This window comes from Schistocerca nitens, chromosome 3 (assembly GCF_023898315.1).
Source record: "Schistocerca nitens isolate TAMUIC-IGC-003100 chromosome 3, iqSchNite1.1, whole genome shotgun sequence".
NCBI lineage: Eukaryota > Metazoa > Arthropoda > Insecta > Orthoptera > Acrididae > Schistocerca > Schistocerca nitens.
Genome location: NC_064616.1, coordinates 77,021,837 through 77,043,145, shown reverse-complemented (window position 1 = coordinate 77,043,145; position 21,309 = coordinate 77,021,837). Strand labels below are relative to the sequence as shown.

The window sequence follows — 21,309 nt, the reverse complement described above, 5'->3', positions numbered from 1 at the left end:
ATACACTCGGCAGGTTTTATTTACCAGTTTTGGTGGTTACAGTCGGTACACGGAGAAATAAACAAGAGAGAGAGGGGAGGGCGAGTGTCGGCGAGGGGTGCGGAAGGGATCGGGCGAGCGGTGGCGTCCGCGGCGCGGGTCCACACACACGCACACAATCAAGGCCGATCGCGGAGTACGCGGAGCGAGCGCCCATAAAAGGAAGTTGCGTTAAGAAGTTTGAGGCGCGCGCGCCGCGCTTCCCCTTTTAAGGCAGGGTCCCCGGCAGCGGCGCGGCGGCAGCGCAGGCGGCGTGAGTCACAGCCGAGCCAGAGCCAGTCAGTCGGCGACCGGCGGCGGCGGCGCAACCATCCGGCGCGCTCCGACGCTCCGCGCTCTACACAGGTGGGTTCGCGCTCGCCGCTACCGACCCTCACTAAAACCACCCCCGCAGCGCACACCACCTAACCCCGCCGCACCCCCGCATTCGCGCCTCTGCAGTGCTCCGTCACCTCTCTCGCGAAGCGGTGTCACCCCCTGTACCACAGTTCGCCCCTCGCACGCCCTCCGCTCTGCGAACGTACGATTATTTTTATCATTATTTTTTTTTATAACAGTTACGAATTCGAAAGGCTCGCGTTCTGAATGCCCCTTTCCGGCGCCCGCGATATCTCCGAGACGGGAAAAAACACAGGAAGTGTCGTTTACTCGATTGTGGACACGGTGGCGTCACTCGGGCCCGAAATGAGCGGCGCGGGTGCGAGAAATGGGCGAGATGGCCAACAGGTGGTCGCGCGGCGGCTGCAGCTCATCTGTCAGTTGCCGCCGCCGGGCGCCGCCGCGCCGAGCCGCGCGCACCGCGCTGTCCACTACACGTACGGCACGAGCCGACAACTTTTCTGCCTATCTGCTCTCTCCGCTACCGGCGCCGCCGCCGGGCCGCCCTAAAGACGACACCCACTTCTCGCGGCCATTCGTTACATTACCAATGCACGGAGAATAGGAATAACTCTCAGCCCGAACATTTACGACCGCCAGGCAAAATTAATTCCTTTCCTACTCGCCTCTAGTATCGGCTGTGGGCGAAAAATAAAAAAAAAAATTTTAAATATCCCCTACGGCAAAATTATGATGCCAGATGGCGTGATCGACACACCGGCTTCATATTACGCAGCTGATTTTGGTTTCCGTAACTTCCGCACCTCACTTTCGGTAAATGTTTGGATGGCCCCTACACGATCGGGTTACAACAATCTCAACCCGTCCCCCCCCCCCCTCCCTCCCCAAATCCCTACCCGTGCTATTGTTCCTTCCTTCCGCAATCTGCCTCTCCACAGTTTCCGAAACGTGGCAAAAAGAAGCAATCAAATCGGTTTAAATTTCCCGAGACCTACTTATTTTATAATTACTACATTCCATGTCCTCGTCTACTCGCGTTAAACAACAACTTTACTTGTTTCCATAGCAAAATTGCAAAATTTTTCGACCTCCTTCCTTGTTGCACCGCTGGCATCCGAAGCCCCGATAACAAACTAAAAATTACGCTCCACCTACAGTACACAAAACAGAAATCCTCTTGCAAAACATTTGCATGTAACAAAGAAACGCTTTTAACATACATTTGAATAATTGCTTGGCATTTCGGTATGCATGGTGCGCTGAATAATCTTTAAGTAATACTACAATATTTTATGTTGGCACCAACTGGAAACTTTAGGAAAACCGTAGGAAAATTTTCTTCGCCGCGAATTAAAATACAGCCAAAACGAACGTCGCCCGAAGAACGAGACAGAAGCCGACAGGCAATATATGAACAAGTGACCACGAAATCCTCCACAGTTTTGTAATTTTACGGGTGTTGAAACTCAGTGACGTAAAACCGTTCGTGTGCACTTTAACACACAAAAGTTAAACATCTGACCCGAAAAGCAACCCGTTCTTAATGCAACTGAGAGAAAACTAATGTTTAAAACACAATAATTATGCACTTTCTTCAACATCGGTGTGTGTGAGCTACAAGCAAGAGCCCACGAGTTCATTTCACTCTATCGTGTCTGTCGCAGTTATTTTCAGAGCGTGACGCCTACAGCAATAATTGCTCGGCCAGCTACTAAAACGGAACGGGATCTCGCGGACAAATTGGCACTTTTCGTGCAAAAAGTGTAAAGCGAAAAAACGCATACAAGCTAGCTTTACCAGTATGTTGCAGCGGTAGCACCGTAGCAACGACTTCTAAAGTTTCCACAGAATTGTCCGTAACGTTACACACGCACTTGACATCCACGTCTCACCAATCACTGGTCCGTTCTAACGAGTTACGACTATAATCGAGAGCCAAGTTCACTTGCTGAAACCTGTGGACACAGCAGGTGATTTGATGACACTGTACTGCGAGTGGGAAGCCACGGAGACAACAGGTTCCACGGCTTTTGGTCAGAATGTCGGTCGCGCGGCGGCGCCGAAAGCCACGCACCCGTGAGAAACGTCGCGCAAACGCGGAACTCCGCCCTCAAAGGGGGCAGCCACCTGGCTGCACATACGTCGCATTGCGCCCACATCCCGCTCGTCTGGCCGCACTAACCTATCTGTAACGCATTACTCGGCGCGCACCTTCGTCTCTACATCTCGAGATATTCAGATACGGACGTGATTGTCACTTAAAATCGCCATCTGTGTGGCCACGGGCAGCGCTGTTAAACGAACTTTCACGTAACTCTCCAGCCAACAGGCCGCAACCACGTACTGCAAAAATGGAGGTAGAACACAGAAAAATAAATCACTACAAAACCACCGCCACCAATACCACGACCAACAACCGTTCATCTTAGAGCTATAAAAAACTGGAAAGTTTCAACAACAGAAAATAAAAAATAGAACATAAATAAAAAACACAATATAAAATGACAAAATAAAAAGGATAACAATAATGACGACACAGAGCAGTAATATTAAACTTCATAGCAGTATCAGCAGCAGTATTAGCAGCAGCAGCGGCGGCGGCAGCAGCAGCGGCAATAGTAGTAGCAGTAGTATAATCACAATAGTAATAATAATAATAATAATAATAATAATGCAGATTCACAAACACACTATACAAAAATACTGCTCATTCATTCCCCCTCAACCCACAAAACATATGGTTAATCAGTTCAGCAATTTGGGAATTGATGATATTCTACTGCAGAGAGAGAGAGAGAGAGAGAGAGAGAGAGAGAGAGAGAGAGGAGAATGGGGGGGGATGAAGAGGGGGGGGTGAGGTGCGAAGGGTAGTTGGGAACATAAAGCGATGGGTCGGGGAGGGGGGAGGGGTGGGGAGAGGCGTCTGTAGAAATCTAGAGAGAAAAATGATTAGGAGCTGTCACAGTAGGCTACATAGTGTTAGGACAGTGACATTCAGTTCCCAGATCACGAATAGCATAAACCACTTTACTGAGTTGCCTATAGGGCAGCAGGACGGGGAAGATTAGCAAAGAGTACTAACACTTTGACGATGGCACATAGAAAAAGAGGATCCATTAATGCCGTTAGACGAAAGAGGAAACTTCTCACAACTGATATGTGATGCGCACACGAACACTATAGAAACACAGTGGCCATGGTAGGATCTCTACTGGAAATTTGGCACTAACGCCTCACTGAAGCGCACCTATTACTATACAGTTAAAGTGAGGTTCTAGGGACGCTATCTTGGCTCCTCTCGAAATTTTCTACTTTGTAATACAAAGAAGACCTATGCTCGTACTACAATTGTACAGAGGAGAAGGTACTTCAAATGAATCGAAAAGAGGTAGCTGGTATCGAATCATGAGCAAGCCGAAACAACGTATTGGTCGCTGTAACGGCTTCCAATACGACACAGTGTTGGTCTCGAAACTTGAGTAGCTGCCACGTCTGCCTACGACCAAGTCACAAAATGAAACATACCCTAAGTAGTTCTATTTTTCTGGCATATAAATCAATATCATATCATGGCATTTCCTACACTATCACACTCCGTTAAAATAAAAAGTACGTTGCGCGCAAAATTTATATCTTTGCAAAATGTACACTGCTTTGATATTACTTACAATAGTATCGAGGGAATCTATTCAGAATTTGCGAAAGCCTACTTTATCAGTGGGAAAAGGCTAGGGTTTCATTCTCGTCAACTGCGATGTAATTGGAGACGGAGCACAACTTGGACTGCGAAATGATGGCGAATGTAAACAGCAGTATCCTTTTCAAAGTATATATTCCGGGATTTGCCTTAAGTGGCCATTAAAACCACGAAAAACCCAAATCTGGATGCCAGACGCGGATTTGAAGCGAAGTCTTTCCGAATCCAAGTCTCGTGTCTTCAACCACAGCGCCGCTTTAATCAGCAGCAGAAAATATAGCTCCGTATGCCGATTCAGTCAACGAAACGATGAAGCCAGAAGTTTTCAACACTATTCGTGTTTCAGCACTGTGTGCACTGACTTAGCTACCTGGGCGAAAGTTTCGTGTCTATTTCCTAATTGTTATTGAACGGAGTGGTGCGATGAGACCCTGAACTCGAACTTGGGTGAAGTGTGGCTTAAATACCCGAAAGCCACACAAATTTACGTTTTCCGTTGTTTTCCTACAGCAATGAATATCGGAATGGTTCCCGAAAAAAGTAATTGTAAATTCTCTATCCAACATCTCCAAGCTTGCCTTGTTTTCGAAGAGGCGTAAAAAATGATTTTGGCAGCGAATCCACCAGAATAGTATTAAAAAAATCAGAAGTATTTAGAGAGCCGCCAACAACCATGTGCTGGTACTGGTCAGTGAAGATTACGAAACAACCGCAATGAATTCCCCTATTTTCTTGATATTTCTTGTTCTAAACGTTCAGCCACCTCTCAAATCAAGAGAACTACAGCCCCCATTTAGAAGATAGCGGAAGCCGCAGATTTTAGTAGTCAATCTCAGACACCGGTATAGCTGATATCTATAAATAAATATAGCTGATATTGCTTACACTTATAACGAGAGTTGGTGACTAAGAGGTCTGTTACAGATGGGTAGACGAAGGATTTATCACGGACAGCTAAATGTCTACCCTTCAGCTGGTAGTGTCTGTGGCCACATGTATGTTTATCGGGTTCCATGGGATATTATGGTGGACCTGAGGACAGTACAGTCTTTCGACACACAAAATGGCTGCACGTTACGCAGCCAAAATATCGGAAGGAAACAACTGGCTACGGTTACAGTCTAAAAACTTCTCTTATTAATAATTACGCCAGGAAAACTTGAAGACACACGTATGTTGATGTTATTACAACGAGGCCTAAGAGACATGTTTCACGAAATTACTCATATGTCAGGAATGCTTGCATCGATTCCCGTAAGAGCAACCGTGTTGGTTTACGCGAATGAAGCACATTAAAGTGTGTTGTTCGCAAATAAAGAACTTTATAGCAAAATCTGCGAATATTGTCCGAAAGATGTAGGGCGACACTACGAAAGGAATTTTATCATTAATCACTGGTGCTTGATGACACCTTACTTTCTCGTTTAATGTCTGGCTACCAAAACACCATTACATGTCCCTACCACATACGCAGAGCATGATGTAAAACAGTGTGGTATTTAAAAGACGACGGCGACGATAATAAATTAAGGCTAACCGCACATGACAAAAATACAAACGCTATTTATTCCGTTGAACATAGGCGTTACGTACGATCGTGTTTACAACAATAAAATCTTGGTAATAATTTCCGATGTTGGCAGCAATAATTAATTGTGCGGTGGCATGTACTACAGTCCTGGTACCCATTTAATTCCCGCGCCACAGTACCCTAGAGCAACCAAAACAAAATGGCGCAGCTGGATGATAAAGTAAAGTGTCGTGTGGTAACTATTTCGTCAGCAGCACAAGTATCAGGCAAGTCCAGACGGTTAAAGACTCGTCCAGATTGGTCTGACACTTTTGCTGCTGCCGAAAACTACTTATCGCATGATACTCTATTTTTTCATTGGGCTGCGCCATTATATTTTGACCCGTTTAGTGGTGTGCGTCTGCCATGTAAGCAGGAGATCCCGGGTTCGAGTCCCGGTCGGAGCACACATTTTCAACATGTCCCCAATGAAGTACATCAACGCCTGTTTGCAGCTAGGGTGTCCATTTAATTATCATTTCATTTCTAGCAAAGCTGCATGGTCATCCACGGTAACTGTTCTTTCGGGTACAGATACTACCGTCATATATAGTTAAAATTACTACTGTCAATAATATTTAACTGCTTTCAAATGCTTGATACCTTAAGATAAGCACTAGATCAAAACACCCGGAACGTGTATCGTGATAAAATTGATAACACACAACAATTGTGAAAGACCAAGCGTGGTGGGGCAGTAGTAAGAAAGGAAAGACGGTGGTTGAAATGCCCGTCTGGCATCCCATATTTACGTTTCCCCCAAATAACTTACGGCAAACGCCGGGATGGTTCCTTCTAAAGGGCAAGCCGATTTCATTCCAATCCTTCCCCGATACGAGGTTGTGCCCGTAACTAATAAGAGATATAATACAGAATGTCCCATTTATCTTGACCACCCCAAATGACTCTTTGTCCAGAAGAAAAATTAAAAAAAATGTGTGAAGCAAACGTTTAGCTACTAGGATTGCCTTTTTTGTAGTATTGCTCGTTACGAATATAACAATAGCAGTACAGTTTTTTTAATAGCACCCTAAATTTTTAATTCGTTACGCAGCTTTCTCAGAAGACGATACACGTAATACAAAACTGACTCTACAGTACAAGTGCACAGTGCTGGTAGCAGTGGTAATTTAACTGGCCTACTTGCTCGAGTTGACAGAAAAGAAATGGAAGGCAACGGAATGCACACCGAACTTTACTCTTCTTTACTTTAAATTGAGGTGACAGAAGTCACGGGATACCGATATGAACTTATACAGATGGCGGTAGTATCTCGTACACAAGATAAAAAAGGGCAGATAAAAAGGCGGAATTGACAAATTTAGTCAGGTGATTCACGTGAAAAAGTGTTCGACGTGATTATGGCCGCACGGCGGGAATTAACAGACTTCGGATGCAGAATGATAGTCGAAGCTAGACGCACGGGAAATTCCATTTCGGAAATGGTTAGGGAATTCAATATTCCGGGATCCACAGTATTAAGCTTGTGCCGAGAATACCAGATTTCAGGCATTATCTCTCCACGGGCAACGTAGTGGCCGACGACCTTCACTTAACGACTGGGAGCAACAGCATTTGAGAAGAGTTATCAGTGCTAACAGACAAGCAACACTGCACGAAATAACCGCAGAAAAAACTGTGGGAAGTACGACGAACGCATCCCTTAGGACAGTACGGCCAAATTTGGTGTTAATATGGTACGGCAGCAGACGACCGCTGCGCTAACAGCACGGCATCGCCCGCAGTGCCTCACGTGGGCTCGTCACCCTATCGGTTGGATCCTAGACGAGTGGAAAACCGTGGCCCGGTTTCAGTCGGTGAGAGGTGACGGTAGGGTTCGAGTGTGGAGCAGACCCCACGAATCCCTGGACCCAGGTTGACGACAAAGCGCTGTGCAATCGTGTGGTGGCTCCATAATGGTACGGACTACGTTTACATCTAACGGACCGGGTCCTCTGGTCCAACTGAACAGATTATCGATTGGAAATGGTTACGTTCGGCTACTCGGAGACCGTTTGCAGCCATTCGAGGATTTCGTGTCCCCAAACAACTACCGAAATTTTGTGGGTGACAATGTGCAATGACACCTCGTTATAATTGTTCCCCACTGTTCGAAGAACATTCTCGAGAATTCAAACGAACGGTTCGGCCACCCAGATCGCCAGAAATTAATCCCGTCGAACATTTTTGGGACACAATCGGGAGGTCAGTCGCACAATATACTGCACTGGCAACAGTTCCGCAACTGTGGACAGCTATAGAGGCAGAACGACTCAAAATTTCTGCAGGGGACTTCCGACGACTTGTACGTCCGCGGAGTTGCACTGCGCCGGGCAAAAGGTGGTCCGACACAGAATTAGGAGGTATCCGACACCATTTGTCATCTCATCGTACATACGAGTTTCAGCCAAAGACGTAGACACGTGAGCGTACCACGCGGGTCGGAAAGCGGAGAGCAAAAAGAGTGTAAGCGGTGGAAGCACGGCGGTCCGGCGGCGCGGCATCCGAGATTCGAAGCAGGGCCGGGCGAGTTAGTTGCTAGTCACGGCGTAGCGTCCGACAACCCCGGCGCGCAGCTGGGGGCTGGCGGGCGCGTGGCGGCGCCGGGGGGCGGCGGCGCGCGGCGGGGGCGTGCGGGCCGCGCCGTGCCGCCCCGAGCGGGGGCTGGCCGCCGCCGCGCGCCGCCCCGCCGCCCCCAGGCGCGCCCGCCCCCGCCGGAGCCCACAGGTGTGCGCCGCCCCCCGCCTCCGCCTCAGCGCCTCTAATTGACTGCGCAGCCGGCGGCGCGGCGGCGCCACAAACGGCCGGCCGGCCGCCGCTCTCACCTGCCGCCCCGCCCTGCGCTCGGACCGCCACGCGCTAATCCTCCACTCCCTACGCCACTTCCTATCGCGAGAGCCGCGACGACGCCACCTCTTACTGAGCGCGGGAGCCGTTAACTGTCACCAGATGTACACTCCGACCACCGTCGGCACGTAATGCGACGGAGCCCGACGTCAAATCCGTGCACCTGTGAGCGAAGCAGTTCGCAGCGTGCCGGTTTAGTACGCGATACCCGCGACAACGTAGCTAGAGCAGCTCGACTCCATTTCTGCATCTACACCTATGCTCGGCAAGCCACCTTCCGGTATGTGGCGGAGAGTACTTCGTTTACTACTGCCGCTTCCTTCCTCTCCCGATCCTATCGCGAGTCGTGCGCGGATGAACTACCGTCGGTAAGCCTCCGTATGCGTTCGAATCTCTTTAACCCTAGCAATACCGACACATTTTCCACAACGCGTAGTACCGAGGAGGGCGGGAAGGGGGGCGGGGGGGGGGGAATGTGTCCGCTAACAAGAAAGGTAAAAAAAGCAAATTTCGTGAAACGTGTTTAACTTTCATTATCTACACATTTTTGAAGTGGGTAATGATGAAGTAGGATAAAGAACATGAAAATATATTTTAACACAATCTTAGCGACACCGAGACACTTTTCGTAGTGTTTACATCGAGTGGAGGAGGTCCGTTACGAACACTATAATATATTTAAGAAAATACAAATTTCGTTAATTGTCGTCGATTTTCATTCACAATATACTTTTTAAAGTGCACAGATGTGTACGAAGGGTCCCGAACACGAAAATATGAACACGACATCCGCTCCAAAAAGTCACATTCAGTACGGAGACTCGAATTTTTGGGTTAAGTGTTACTGAAAAACTTAAAACAGTTACGGAATCTGATAAAAGAGATCATCAAAAACAATAAATATTTTTATCAAAGTTTTAAAAGATGGATTACCAGACTAGATTACGACATTTTCGAGAGATGGGCAGAAAGTACCCCCCACCACACCCCTCGGTACTGCGAGGGTTAATTTCACCATCACAGCCTTTTCATGAGCAAGCAAATCGGTCGACTATCTCTAGAACGTAAACACTCAGAACTGTTACACTGAACAATGCCACGATGCACAGCGTCTGGCACTAAACATTCACGAGCATATGTGTCACGCTTGCTTTCTTTCTAAAAATGTGTACGCTGGAAAATTCAAACAGATATTCGACGAGACCAATGTAATGTGAAAAGAGCATTAACAATGTGGGTACAGAATGTCTCGAAAGGTACCGACCCCAAGAAATTCCGCCTACGCTGAGGGCCTTTGTCATACTGCGAACAGGTGGGGCATCATTAAAGACAAACCTATCACAATGAGGGTTACAAGATGACAGTGACATTTTCTGTCAGGGAGAGAAGTTGCAGGATATGGCACACGCATCAGATTGTCCATTCAGTTGTTAAGTGCAACCAGCCTCGAAGATCTATGGTTGGGAAATCGAAGATCTATGGTTGGGAAATCGAAGATCTATGGTTGGGAAACAGTGCGCCAATTAACATCGCCCGATACTGGATCGCAAATTTTAGAGAACCAGAAACCACAGCTGCACACTCGCCCGGACACGAAACAGTAGAAGAGTCGGACAACATCTCTCTTCCTCCCACACACATCTCGCGTTAGAGCTGATACAGAGGCTTACCGACAGTCTTTCTTCCCAGGCACCACACGCGAGTCGAACAGGAAAAGGGTGGGGGGGGGGGGGGGGGCAGTGGAATCAGTTTGTGGTAAGAGAAGTATCCTCTGCCTCACACCGTTACGTGGCTTGCAGAGTATGATTTACATGAAAGTTGTAAATCAAACCCTGACGAAACGTGCTACTCTTCATTTGTTTAGTTTCCTATCAATCCTACCTGGTTAAGGGTAGAAATTCTGAAGTATTAGTCGAACGGGAATGTTGCAAGCTACCTCCTTCCAACGTGGACTACAATTTCTGAAGATATTTCTAATGAATCAGTCTGGCATCTACCTGTCGTACAATTAGTTTCATGCGATCTTTCCACATCAAATCTCTCCGTACTCTCAGATATTATAGTGTTTTTTATTTCCAAAAAGCCTTGGATACCCTTCGGCATTGCTGCCTGGTAAAAGTAAATGGTTGTGGACAACATGCGGCCGTTGCCTGTCACAGATCGCTACTGCGCAACATGACAAAAGCGGTACTGTTAAGAGACCGTAGTTGTTATTCATCCCTTCACAGTTTCACGCACGGTATAAATATACGTTAAACAACTTTAGTAGCTCCCTGATGTTTTTAGCAACTGGGCACAGGAAGCTTTCATCATTTGGGAACTGCGGGAACATTTTTAGCCGCGCGGGATTAGCCGAGCGGTCTTAGGCGCTGCAGTCATGGACTGTGCGGCTGGTCCCGGCGGAGGTTCGAGTCCTCAGTCGGGCATGGGTGTGTGTGTTTGTCCTTAAGATAATTTAGGTTAAGAAGTGTGTAAGCTTAGGGACTGATGACTTTAGGAGTTAAGTCCCATAAGATTTCACACACATTTGAACATTTTTAGACAGAAAACGTATGATGCAATGAGTGGCAATTTCACTCTCAGCATAAGAAGATATAATGTGCGTCAGCTACCGAAAAGATGAAATATCGTTTAATAACAACGTTGCCAATGACTGGACTCTGTAACATTGGTCAAATGGCTAGGAGAATACACCCGGAATGTTTAACATGGAACGAGTCCGTGACGCTAGTTTCAGAAAAGGTGGAATCGAGACATATCATTGACTAAAACCTCAGGAAACTGAAATCATTCACGAAGAACGTCGAATACAGAACGATTCTTGAGAGTTGTCAGTCCATCTGGTACCATTGCCGGATTAACGAAAGAGATATAGAAGATTCAAAGAACGAGTGTATTTACTCAGAGTTGTACATAAATGCTCTACTATCGGAAGAGGGGGGGGCCCCTACTACAACGATATTTTTACTATTTATTAAGTTCGGAAGCTTTCAGAGCCAAAAAACAATATACCTCCCTTCCACATATATGTCGTATAATTACCATACGGTAAAATCACAGAGCTTCGGTGGACGGGTCTAACTGCCTTTCATCCCTACAACCATACGTGAATGATATGACACTGGTATAATTTGTCCTAATCGACTAACACTGTATGGTGGCTAGGTTATCAAAATTAAAAATTCAGATGTGATGGCCATCAAACAAAACGGATCCTATAATACTAGAAAAAGAAGCGTCGAAATGTTGAGCGAAATATACCTTGACATTGTCTCGAAAACTAAAGCAGTCTCATTAGCTATAAACAGCATCAATAACGATGCCTGAAAACAGACGACGAGAAACAAGGTGCGGACGTTAAATGCTGCACTTTGCATGAAACGGGGTCGGGCTCGCATTTAGTTCGCAGACGTACCAAACGGAAGTTCCGCTGTAGCTCTTTCAGTGTCAATCAGTGTTATCCTTAATTGCCTGTTGAAACACACAATATGCAGATGAATAAAACACGAATCTCTGATAATCTCGGCGTTGTGCGCCTTGAATCTACGAAACACGGAAACACTCCGAACTGCCCGACACAGTCATGTCGATTAAATATGTAGGCGTATCCCTGAAGCGAAGACGTTCTTTTCTCGAAACACCATTGAGAAAGTAGAGAACCGGCATTTGCGACACGCTACAGAACGGTTCTACAGCCACCAACGTACATCTCGCGTAAGGTTCGCGAAGGCAAAAATCAGAAAAATAAACAAAGCCTATAGGCAGTCGTTTTACCTTCCTTTAATTTGCTAGTGGAGCAAGTGGTTCAAGTGGCTCTGAGCACTATGGGACACAACTGCTGTGGTCATCAGTCCCCTAGAACTTAGAACTACTTAAACCTAACTAACCTAAGGACATCACACACATCCATGCCCGAGGCAGGATTGGAACCTGTGACCGTAGCAGTCGCACGGTTGCTAGTGGAGCAGCGTAGGGAATTACTAGCTGTTGGTACAAGGTACCCTCCTCCACCATGTCCCGTTCTGGTGGCTTATCGAGTATGTATGTATGTATGTAGATGAACTAAGATTCCACAACATACAGGTTGCACACACAGCTTTCCCCACTCAAATATCTGACCCTCACCTCAGTCGCAGCGAACTCACGTAATTACTGGACACCCTGTGCGGGAAAAGGGTAATATAAATGCACGTTTCTCACTTGAGAAGTGGAACTGTGACTGTGCTACTTGCCTGTTGGCAGTACAGTCATCGTCGACACAAGGGTTGGCCACGACAGCGGAACGTAGATAGGTGCCGACGCACCTGATATCAAGATGTTCACAAAACAGCGCGTAGTGAACGTCTCCATGCCAATGTGCACACTGAACCCGCTTAAAAAGTGATACAACTTAGAGAGTTGTCCTTTTTGCCTTAGGCAATTAAATGTAAGTTATACCGTTTCTTCTGAACTCATCCGCCATTGTCTAATCTTCCCGTTACCAAAAAAAGACATACGGAAGTGATTTCGCATAGTGATTAACGGTTTAAGTTATCACGCGGAAACTGAGTCAATATTTCGGATCCAGTGGGCACTGGTATCCTTAAATTTAAATTTTATTTCAAGGTCAGGTCAGATATAGATAGAACTCAAAATATACCAACGTCTGCGTATTACGGTGACTGTCATCTGGTACAGTTTGATGTTCGCTTTCAAACACTGAGCAGAAATTTTATAATGGTAACAGTACCAAAAATCGGCGTGTACATTATTCACGACTACAGGCAGCTTCCCCTACGCTATTCGTATATTAGTTACATTCTCAACGTAACAAACTGCACCACGATTTTCGGTGTACAGAGAGAGGAACTCTCACCCTGCACAAGGCTTTTAACATATGCCACAATGATGGCATAGCTTGTCATGTTATGCGCATAGGCTATAATTAACCGATTTTCAATAATTTGGCCGAGAAAATGCCTCTTTGGGTATATGATCAGACGAGGCTCTATCGTTTTCCGCACACTTTTCCAAACTCAGTTACTTAACCACGCATCTAGAGCTTCGTATCACCGAATTACAGCCCAACGAGGCGTTACGTTACGGAGCCAGAAGCAATGAATCACCAGCACTTGTGAATCACGTAACTCCGCCTTTGTGGTACTTTTGTATAAAAACCCCTGAAATAATACTTAGCGTTCCGGAACAGTGTAGGCACATACGAAATATGTTGCATCATGCAAGACGACGAATTTCCCTAACCAATGCACAGGCTATTCTGGACAACAACTCAAACCTACCCTATTCACTCAACAGACATAGCCCAAATAAATGTAGTCAACGTTTGAGTAATTTTTAACATATGTATGCAGCGACAATGTTTGAGTGTTCCGCCTTTGATGACGGGCGGCGATCAACCACAGCAATAGGACAAGTAACTTCTTTGTCGGCACGATATTTTCCTCGTGCTTATGATACTACGAATTTTATTGTTCAACAATGGTTTATGCGATTGGGTGAAGCCGCAACATTTTACTATATTTCTATCGGACAAATTAAATTCTTACTGCTCCACGGAGTTAGAGTATAGTGTCTTCATATTCCTGGCGCTAGCAGTAGCGTCAACATTGTGTGATAAGTTTTTTTTGTACGAGAAGATAACAGTCCGATGAACTAATTTAAAGTACAGGATACGAACGTATACGGAGAAAACTCTACTATCCCTGGACACTGAGTACCCTGACGAAAGACTCTTGTGGGTGGAGAGTGTAAAGTAACTTACTAGCTAATACGACGCGACACGGAACACATGCCAGCGCCAGAGTAAAACAGCAAACACAGCAGCTGACAGCCGAAATGGAAACTTGGTGAAAAGCGTCAGGAAAAAAAGAAACCTACACGTCAGCATCGGCACGCTTCGCGCCTGCGAAATTTGCTCGGTAGTTGAAATGTGAACTGCTACAGCTGTTTAAAAGTGTTTACAAAGCCACACCATCGGCGATGCGTATCTTGTGTATCCCACGTTTAGGTATTTATGCCAGACTTGAGACATCTCGGCAAATAATTATTCCACCGTATGATTGCACAAATAACTGCAGAAGTATTCTCGTTTGATGCGATTTTCGGCTCTGCAAGGCTTATCTCCTCACTACATTAACACCACTACTAAATCACTTTCATTCGGAACACGAAATAGAAGATCTTTATATATTTATTTTCTTAATGAGTGTTGATGTGGCGATAAGATTATTACAGAAGTTTTGGCACGGCTAACTGGATGCTGCAGACTGAAGAAAGGAAAGGGACAATCGTTTGCAAATTTCTTTGAAATTTGCAAACGATTGTCCCTTTCCTTTCTTCAGTCTGCAGCGTGTGTGTGTGTGTGTGTGTGTGTGTGTGTGTGTGTGTGTGTGTGTGTGTGTGTGTGTGTGTGTGTAAGAGGGGGAGTTGGGGGAGGGGGGAGGGGGGGAGGGGCAACGCTGGCAGCTGCTAAGAAATAGGGGAAGACAGTACATTTTGCACACAACGTCTTTTACACCTCAGCACAATAGTTCTCAAAGACAAAACGTCATCACACTCAACTCATTGAAACTTCAAGTGAGGCCAAAAATGCTGAAAAACTACCTGCAGTGTTTTCCTTTTTCATGTTACTGAGGACCATTAAAAAAACGTCCAGTCGAAGCTGATGTTTTCTGAGAAACGGCCCTACTTCAGCTGCGGAAACTTACGGCGTTGGAAGCGACAGTGGATTTGTGTGAAGAACCACCCTGGCATTCACCTGAAGTGATTTAGAAACAGGAAACCTAAATCTGGATTGCCAGACGGGGATTCTTCGAATAGGAGTCCGCCGGTGTGTACACAATGAGTCCACTCCCTGGGATGGACTGACAGGAGAGACAAAGGCTTTGGGGGCAAGGTTGCGAAGCGCTCTCAGAGCCAGCGAGCACAGATAAACGTGCAGCGCACCGTGGGTATGAGAGATGCTGAATGGTGAACACTTCCGTCATATCCGTTTTCCAAAGCGATCAGTGCTACATCCAAGATCGTGAACCAAACATCTCGTCACCCTGGATATTTCAGAGCAGCGCTCAGGGAACATTCCAATACTTAGCTAAGCACCAAACAACGTCATCCTAACACAAACGAAAAATCAACCGAGGAACAAGACGAACCCTAATGAAGTTCATTTTACTCATACCTGTTATTTATTGGTTTTATTTTCTGTTTCCTGAACTTATCAACACAAATCAAAGCTCTCTTTTACCGGAAATTTCATAAATCATAACTGCAAGCTTTCTCAGATAGCTGTTCTAGCAACTATTCTCTCCCCGCCTGCAAAACGAGTAAAATCTTTTAAACAGAAGTTTTGTTATGAAAAACTTATCTTTTTACTTGTGCGTCAAACATTTTGTTTCGAAAGTTTTTTTCCCCTGGAAAGAGGATCAGAGTTCCATCAAAATACTTCAACGACTGAACACTAAAACACGGCTCTGTAGCACAGATAAATCTATTTTTGATAATTGTCAAACTATGCAGTATTCTTTGTAAAATAAGAGTACATGATGGGAAAGGGGGCAGGAAGGGTCGGAAAAAATCATTTGTCCCAGATTATAGCCGAATAGAATTTTCTCTCGACAATGAAACACATAATATCTTCATCTCTTAACGCCTTCTATTCGAAACAGGCTGCACATCACTGCCAACTGCTGAGAATACAAACGGGCAATCTGGTAGAGAACAATCTGCAATGCAGCACGGCCAGTGTATCACAGTGGACAAAATCTCACTAAACGTGATAAAATGTTAAAGAAGATTCACGCAGTCTTCTTCAGTAGGGCATCATCAGGAACATAAAAGACGAAACTACCGTTTACAAGCGACTTCTTTCCATAGATTTTTAGTTTGTTCAGGTAAGTGAACCCCTAGGACCAAAATTTGCAACAGCTTCGATACGTAAAATTAATCACGAAGTCAGAAGGGCCCGAGTATTTCTTCTAGGTTCATAATCACGCCCTGCCGAAATACAAATCTCTGTCAACGCCTAGACTTTCTGGTGTACGAGATCGCGAACTACATCACCTAGGAAAGACAATAATTTAAATATGAAAAGGGAGCAAGGATTTAAAAACGAAACGGCACGTAAAAGTAAAAACTGTAATACTGCCTGAAGAATCTTGTCGCTACAGTAACTGCAAAAGTTAACTTTCGTCGTGCTTCGAAACCGCTACAGCACAGCAGTCTTCACGCGTGCGCCGTGTGACTCTTCTAAGTTGGTCAACTGCAACTTAATAAACGGGACATTCCGCCTTGAACGTTTAATTAGGCTTATAAGCACTTCTCGGCACTTACGCGCGGCGATAATGAAGCATTCGTGAAAACAATAATTAAATGTCAAGGCAAAAGCATGCGGGAGACTATGGTCTGAGGAAAAAAACAGTATATGAAGGAAAAAACTTTCCTATATATCTTATTTTGTGTAGCGTTTTCACCACGTGCATCTGGTCACACATGTAAAGGAACTGGATGAATTGCCAAACGCCGACTAACACTACCCACCAAACTGCCATTAACGGGACAAATGTGCGGCAATAAAAACACAGGGCATATTCTAATGTCAAAATGCCGTTTTCACTTCCGCCACACGCTCATCTGTTGGTACAGTCTACGGGAAGTAGTCCACTTCCTGTCCTGGCGCATAAGGGAGGAAATACACTATCGTGGACAATAGAGTTAACAGTTTGACTGCCGGGCACATAAATCTTGCCATTCTTATAACATAATTTTTATGACTGCTTTGGAAACATGTCCATTGCAACACAATGGGGATCGACGGTACCCCTCAGTATACGTGATTTCGTAATTGAAAGCCGGAGAAAACGTACCTCGTCAAATGACTGAGTCGGTAGTCTATCAAAATTTTCGCGTCCCGTCAATGGGCGGGTCCGTCAGTCAAAGTGTTAATACCTCTCATCTTGCTAGAATCTACATGATATTCGTAGCTGCCTATGAAAGTGTCTGCAGCGACTGCGACTCGTTTCTCCCAACAATTGTGGCGGTCTCTTCATGGAAACTAAGTCCCCTAACAGTCTTGTGGACACACACACACACACACACACACACACACACACACACACGCACGCACGAGAGAGAGAGAGAGAGAAAGCGGGGGGGGGGGGGGGGCACGAGGCGGAGTGGGTCCAAAGAAACTGCCGTCTATTTTCGGTGTGACGCATCACGGGGAAATACGGCCTGCACTCAGAAAAACACACCAAGCAGTGCGACGTAGATTACAGGAAGCCAACGACAGAAAATACAACTGCTCTGAATGAAATGTGGCCGTCGCTGCAGCGTGTAGCGGACTGATGCTGAACTTGAAGGACGATACGGAAATCGAAGGCAGGGCCGCAGAATGCGTGCAGTAATTAGATAGTCGTGAAAACACTAATATGCGGAACATTAACGAGGTACTTCCTTCCAACTGAAATTCACCAAGCTAAGGCAAGCAGTTAATTCTATGACACGAAAATACTTATCATCGCTGGCCTTCCAGGAAAATGTGACATTTCAAAAACACTTTGGAACAACAGTCATTGACTGAATGTTAACAGGAAATAATTTCGAACGAACTGTGACTGGAAAGGTTACAATTTTTCACAGTCGGGCAACCTGACGGCAACTTTATTGCCACCTACACTATTTTTGGTAAATAAAATAGTACTCAGCAAGAATAAATATCTCCTGTATATTATGGAAGGACGAGTAAGGAATTCAGCCATGCCCTTTCAAAGGAACCATTCCAGCATTTGCCTTAAGCGATTTCGAGAAAGCACAAAATGAACGGAGATGTCTGCAGAGAACGTCGCTGATGTACTTTGTGGTGATATTTGACTTCTGAGAACTCGTCTACAATCAGTACAGACTATCAACGTACGTTCAAAAGTAGAAAGTAAATGTTTTATGGCTCCTAACAAATTATGTACCTATTTCTCGGCGATATTCAGGTGACCCGTCTGGATTATTAATTTAACATTAACATCAAACGACACAGGATTTCTGTCAAAATGAGCAGCAGTTTATTGTAGTCTTTAATAATGAACTACTGCAACATTCGCTCGTGCTCACTTAACCTAAGCACGCAAAAAGTCTGAAGTAGGACGGGTAGACAGTTTGACATCCCTGTAATCTTAATCACACGGCCAGTATTTACTAATTTATAGCAAGTGGAATTCCAGATCATCAAACGTCACTCAAAAAAATTCTCTTGTGCGGAACACTACTTCTCAGGAAAACTGTGCCTCAACAAAATTACATATACCAGTTAATCTTTGATGCTAAGTATGCATAAAATCATGTAATACTGTAGTATGTATGTATCGCCGTGCGGTCTAACGCACTGCTTTCCGGGCGGGTGTGCCGGTCCCCAGCACGAATCTGACAAGCGGATTAGCGTAGAGGTCCGGTGTGCCGGCCAGTCTGTCGATGGTTTTTAAGGCTGTTTTCTATCTGCCTCAGCGAATGTGAACTGGTTCTCCTTATTCCACCTCAATTACACTATGTCGGTGATTGCTGCGCAAACACTTGTCTCCACGCATGCAGACACCATAATTACTCTACCACGCAAACATTTGAGGTTACACCACGTTCCCCGGGGAGGGGGGGGGGGGCGGATTTCAACCACACAATAAGACTGCTGTAGCCTGTTGGGTTGTGAACCACTGAGGGCTATGGCAGGGACGAAGCCTCTCCGTTGTTTCTAGGTCCCTGGTTCCGTACAATACAATACATTGTATGTATCAGTAAAGTCATGTGGTTTTGAACACCTGGCAGCACTAACACAGAGCAGTAGCAGGAAACTATTACATTTGCATGTAGCATACCAAAGGCATTTACACATAATCAATTTCTTAAGTTTAAGAAAGGAGAAAAGTTCCTCCAATTTCAAGGCAGATTAGTTCACACAAGAAAGCCTTTCTAGGCTCAGGACAAACTTTTGAACAATTCAGGCACTGTTTGAAAGGGAAAGGTAAGATTGTGCAGGTGAAACTCAGAATCCCTCCCAAGACTGTCCCTCTAATCCTAGGGAAGCAGTATTTCTGTTCGAGTCATCGTGTGGCATGAAATTTCAATTCATTATGAATGTGTATTTCTTCAAATACTTTACCACATTTTACCAAATAGTTCTGTGAAGCTTACAGACATATAATTGAATTAATCATTAATTAGTTATTTCCTGATCATTCAGACTTAATGTTACTCAGCTTTAGTTTTGATGACTGCCAACTATATATTCCAAGAATGACATAAAACTTTAAATAGTTAGATAGCAAGTTTAATAACTTAAATAAACATAATTACAATTATTACTTATTTTTTCACAAAAACAACAGCTGTACAACAACAAAACAAGTTTTGCTGCAATAAGTATATGAGACAAATACAAAACAAATATTTCAACAAATACTATAAAGCTTTGACTTTCTTTGAAACAACAAGCAACAAACATGCAATCACACTAAATTCAGTGCAGAGAGATACCGAGACAAGTAATTTTACTAGGCCTTATTATCATGCGTAACAGTGATCTAAGAGCATCATACGCAAAAAGGAATTCATACAGCTCACACTAACTCTACATCAAAACATGCTAATGGTATTTTTCAAATAATAGGTTCAAGACATTTACTTATTTCCAGTACATGGCTCAAATTAACACTACACACGCAAGTTGTTTTATATCTGAAACTATTTAACAAAGTCACTTGTGGAAAAAACATAAAATAATGCCAATAAAAATAGAGAAAACAGTATTGCATAAGTTTTTCTGATTGATATCTACAATGAAGATGACATGTTGCTTAAGTACAAACTAACATGACACTGTTTGTTCACAGGTGTGGAGAAGCTGCAAGGTGTGCAATATTTCCATATTTTCTACATACGCAACAAGAGAATCTCGTAACAACAACATAAAGAACACAAGAAGCTTCACACATTCTTCACAGTTACTTAGGGAAAGAATTATGCAAATTACTGGATATCTTTTTTATATAACTGGCTTATACCATATATGTAATAAAGTTAAATACTAAACAGTGTGTTAGAAACTAATACAGGAAACAATTTTCTACTTTTATTATGGAAAATGTGTCTAGTTTACAGAAAAGTTTTGAACTGATGTTTCTGATGTAATGATTAACACAGTCAGAATTTGTGCAATTCCTTCCTTTGTCATAATCCTGGAATTTTTACCCATCCTAAAAGCAATATATGCCATAGAACAGTTCAACTGCCAGTAACAGTGAAGGATTGACAATAAAGCAACAGAAGCACAGAAAACTGCTAAATGTCATTTGCTGAATTTAGAATACAATCTCTCTTTTATGAAATAACAACACACTCCAGAAAAAGTTGTTACACTTAAACATGGATCTCAATGTTGCTACTTGTGTCACCCTGTAAGGCAGTCAGTGAATATCAGCACACTAGGGTCGAAAGATGTACAAGATGCGTAAAAAGATGCAAATCGAATCACAGGTGTACCATCGAATCTCGCTCCCAGTTGCTGCTACCTAACAGAACCACTAAAAACTTTACCGAAATTACAGATACACAGTGCAACAGTACAATCACAAATTCACTCAGGGAGCTTGATGGCACTAAGTATACAAGACAGATATGATTTTTTTATTCTACAAGAAGTAAAATAGATAATGTTTTTGGCTAATGTCTAGAACAGGGTCAGCGGCAGTCATGGGAGTGTTTCTCTACTGCACAGAGGTTTGCAACACATCAGTTTTGTGCAGCAATGAGGTGATACTTTCACATAACCAATAAGAGG

At 44.5% G+C, this 21,309-nt stretch overlaps 1 protein-coding gene and 1 long non-coding RNA gene across 3 annotated transcripts in view; one reads left to right on the top strand and one right to left on the bottom strand.

Annotated features, from left to right (window-relative positions):
* Positions 1–21,309, bottom strand: part of LOC126248037 (serum response factor homolog) — a 257,210-nt gene that overhangs the window by 224,043 nt on the left and 11,858 nt on the right. The window lies entirely within an intron of this gene.
* On the top strand, positions 256–20,591 carry LOC126248038 (uncharacterized). Its single transcript, XR_007545406.1, has 2 exons — positions 256–384; positions 20,363–20,591. It is a non-coding gene; the product is annotated as an uncharacterized LOC126248038 (long non-coding RNA).